Below are 4,815 nucleotides of genomic sequence, written 5' to 3' on the forward strand. Positions count from 1 at the left end.
TTAATGATCTAGTGCTACTCTCTACGGTAAACTTACCTAAGCGATTAGTCACTAATGTGGGTAGCAGTAAACTACTACCCAAGTTCATTGGTCCATTCCGTGTACTGCACCGCAGAGGCAATGCGTACACAATAGAATTGCCACGTAGGATGCGAACGCATCCTACGTTTTACGTTGGTCGGCTCCGCCCGTACCATCAGGACGTGGCTTCTTCCGAGGACGGATTTGACCACCCTTTTCAAGAATCCCTACAAGATTCTTGTGGTCACGAACCAGATTCTCATGCTGAATCTAAAGATTCTCATGTCGGGTCCTAAGATCATTGAAACCGCGATGAGCTAACGACAGCTCATCACGAAGAGCGTGGTACTTCCGTTCGTACTCCAATATGGGTACGCACTCTTCAAATGGTGTTCTAACCGTTCGATATAGTGAGCCCGCACCGTCTGCTTCAACAAGTAACGCTTACCGCGCTCCTGTTCAAAATTCTCCTCCAATACATAGAGGTAGCGATCGAGTTTGTCGATCTTCGACTCTAGATCCGACACAAAGGTCGGATCTAATTTTCCCTTCTCCACCACAACCATTTGTGAATTACAACGGTGGTCAACGTGCCCCATCACATCACGGAGGTTTGCAATGGAACACATTGCAAACCTCCGTGATGTGATGGGGCAGCGAACGAGTTATCAGGTTTGCTGGCGCGGTTATCCACCCTCACATGACCGCTGGAAGCCTCGTTCCCAGCTGATTGTTGACGTTAAGGGCCTCGTCCGTCAGTATGACGAGACCCATCCGATGATCAAAAGGTCAATCGGAAAACACGCAACCTTGGCGCTTGTAAATTGTTTGCAAAACGTCAATCGCATCGCGCATCTCGATAGGGATGCGAGCCACTCCCCAGGGCGAAAAAAAGGAATAGACATCCCCTTTTATTCGCTTCGTGGTGTCAACACAACATGGACAGGGATCACCCCACGTGAGGCACGGAAGCCCTGCCTCACGTGACAACTGATGCAATTTATACCTTGCACCGGTTGAAGTTCGCTTTTCAAACTTAACGCGATACACGTTACGGCTTCGAAGCCAGGGTTCGCGTCCAATGTCTTTGACATTGCGAATGAGCGCGCTCCAGGCTTGCATAAGCGAGACTTTATCTCGCTTGTTGTTGCCACTATAGCATCGATGCTTAAAAGAAGCATCGAGGAAAAAATATTCCTTAGCGCAAAATCTCTTCGCGCGGGGATCAAGGCCGTGTAGCTTTGTCGCAATAAATAAGGGATATTTATTGTGAGGAGTAGTTTCTCCAGACAAGCTATTGATTAGCTGTTCGGGCAAACGCCTCGGCTTCTTCTCAGGGGCAAGACGAGACATTTTATTGTCTTCGATCCCCTGAACGGTACCCACTGTAGCAGGGGTACCACAAAAACTTTTATTACGAAGGCTTACGCCATCGTCATCACCACGCACAGAAATATGTGTGGATGACGGCACGGGAGACGGTGCTGGCAATAAAGAATCATTCTCATCGTCGGAACCAAACATGCTGTAGCGAATGCTACCAGCACGTCTACCCGTATGAGCCCCCTCATTCGAAGGCTCATAGTCAGCCGCCAGACGATGATCAGGCGACTGTTCTGTTCTCCCCGAGTCGGCCATTTCGTCCGACTCGAATTCTTCGTCGACCTCAAAAGAGGGGTCGTATCCACGTGGTGTGTCACCAAGTGAGCCCGCGACATTTAGAATTGCGAGAGAAGATGACACTACGGTAGAGGGAACGTCTGCCGCAAGAGACAATAATGCGTCGCTCGCGGCTGCATAAACCGCAGCCGAAGATGCCGCACTATTCGCATACCGCATGGACTTGATAACCATGCGATTAAATTAAAACTGATGTTCGGACCAATCAACATCGTTTTTTTTAATTAAGTGGTCTTATAGTGGCCACTCTATCCAATGAAAGTCGGAGTGATTGTCGTTTAAGGAAAGGGTGACGCAACGGGGTGTATCGTTACATGAAATTAACACTTAAAGGTTGTTAATTAATAAATTATTTAAAAGGTAGATAATATTTGAAAAATATTACTTTACATACTAAAATTGTGAAAGCTTATCCAATGGTAGATATATACCATTATATCTACTTACTCCGCGGTCCAGTCAGCGCTGGACGCGCGCAAAGAGAGAAACAGATAAGACTTTATTACATGTAATGTATTAGTTTATAATTTAATTAGTATTAAATAGATAGAAACAGAAGAACTTAATTATATTTAATACACTTTACTTTAAAGCCTCTTTAAAGCAAGTGTTTTAAAAAGAGAGTCTTCCTCTACACGTACTAGTGTATGTTAAATGACGTGAGGCACCACTCGCACTGAGGCAGTGCGAAGTGGACTTGTACTGAAGCAGTTCAAGTGAGTAGTGCCCCGTCACACAAGTCCAACTTTTCTTCTATTTCCTCTCTCTCTCGTTACAACCACTGATATTAAATATTTATTCCGATTGGTAAATATTAAATATAAACTTACTTTAGGTACCGTTAACCAGAATGGGGTGCCGTTAACATTACCTTAAATTATTATCATTATTTTTTATGAAAAGTTAACTTAATAATTTTAATATCACCAATTTGGCGAACAAGACAACAGTTATGTTATTTGGTTGATTTAATTTAGATCAACCCGGCCAATCGGTACTAGACATAATTTGGCGGTGCGCAAGGAGGCGCTTTAAATGTAATAACTTTGTACTTCTATATTGTTCTCCTTGTTTTGAAAATAATACTTAATTTTTATTATAGGAAAAAATATTTACGGGACACCACGTTATTACATCGTATACATCCAAAATATGTGCTAAGCCCTCCATCAGTGTTGCTGTAGTCCGAATTGCAGCTCACCTACGAGCTTAATCTAGCATGTCATGTTATTTGTAGCGACAAACACATTTCACTAGTGAATAACAATGCATCCTTATATATTCGATTACTTTTTGGTAACCACAAGCGATATGGTTCACGTGCAATATGCTATCGGCACTATACATAAAGACGACATCCATCTAACTAGTGCCACCATTTTCAAAAAGCTTCAATGATGAAGCGATCCATAAAAAATGAACGGGCGTCATCTTGCATAATGTTGTAAATCTAACGTCCGTTTAGTTATTTACTACAATATAGTAGTAATTGCCTGTAGTTTCTGCTCAAAAAATGGATTTAAACTTTTTAAATCACTGTCGAGTTTAAAGTGAGGATGAATGTAAGAAATGCAGCGAGATCTAATAGAAAGATTATCTGTCATTTTCAAGCTAACGGACTTCGTTACCTGCTTTAGGTGGGTACTCTGTTAAATATACAAAATCAGTAATCGCTTCTGTTCGACACACGACAGCTACCTATCACACCATAGGACTTAGCCGTTGCAACTTTAGACGTTATATTGTCGTTAAACTAGGTCACTTTTGTCCCAAATGCCGTCTACTACTGTCGACAAGGCTGTATATGTGGCTTTTCTTTCTTAAGTGATTACCGGGAAGCATATTGCTAAAGAAATACCGGCTGCAGTGTACAAGCCATTTGCTTGGCATCGCCGAAAGCATTACTCTTCCAATCTGTAAAGTAACTGTGGTGTCGAGATATTGTAATCGCAATCAGTACAATAGCAGCTTGCTCATTTAGTGTCAAAGTTGCCACCTATATATATTATTTGGTGTGGTTGCGTAGCTTGCCCTTCACTGAATGCTGCTTTACCGCCATTGTGTGCAATGTTGGTTTCGACGAGCCTTGGACAGAAAGTGCGGCTGCTCTCCGGTGAAGTTTATTATTCTGCTCGAAGCGCCAAGTGGTCAGACCAGTCACTTATTGCAATCGACACAGTCGTATTTCGCAGATACTTTGATACGAATTGGGCGAACGACCATTCCGGCCGTCAAGTCAACTTCTCGCTACGTATTTATATAAGTGAATTCTCCTGTAAGCTAAAAGCTAAAAAAGCAAAAACAGTTGAACCTATTTTTTTGCTTACTACAAAACACAGTACACCGCGTTAAAGTTGGCAATCTAAGTGGGTAAGTGGGTTTATCACTGTATGAGATTATTCAGGGCAGAGCTCAATATATTTAAAAATAGACAGTCATATCTGTCCTCGAGATGATAAGATATGCAGCGAACTATGGCCGTTCTTTAAGTGCATCAATATCAACAACGCATTACATCCGTGACATGCATACATATTGTAACAGGCTTAAGTTGCCCTAATGTTACACAGTCCCCATTAAGTACATTTGTTGCACTTAAGCGGATGGTCAATTACTAAATAATAGTAATTAGACCCAACACTCGGGTGTGGTGCACATTTGTGACCAACCCTTGTGGATGTGATGCACATGGGTGCATTCACATTAGGAGGGATGACGCCCAGCGTCATCCATGATGACGGCTAGCGTCATCAGTTACGTGAGGTATCTATAAAGATACGCTCGCAATACATATTAAATGATATCTATAGAGATATCATTTTAATTGGTAAAAGTAGGTATTTGTATTTAATTCTATTAAATATAAATCAGTCTGAAAATTACTACCTTTTTGGTAAGTGCGCACGAATAGGCGGATTACCCCTCCCGTGACGACACTTTACCAGAGTTCTTAGTGTGTTGGGTGAGGTCGCTTGCGCGCCCACCGCAACTACCTCACTGCACGCAAGAGAAGCAGGTTTAACCGCTTCCTCGCTGTGCTAGGGTGTGTGCTTAAGTAGAGCGTGGCCGCATTACGACGTGCCCGCCTACACTTGGTAGCACTTGAAATCCTTC

The sequence above is a fragment of the Bremia lactucae genome, linkage group LG3 (assembly GCF_004359215.1).
Source record: "Bremia lactucae strain SF5 linkage group LG3, whole genome shotgun sequence".
In the NCBI taxonomy this organism is placed as follows: domain Eukaryota; phylum Oomycota; class Peronosporomycetes; order Peronosporales; family Peronosporaceae; genus Bremia; species Bremia lactucae.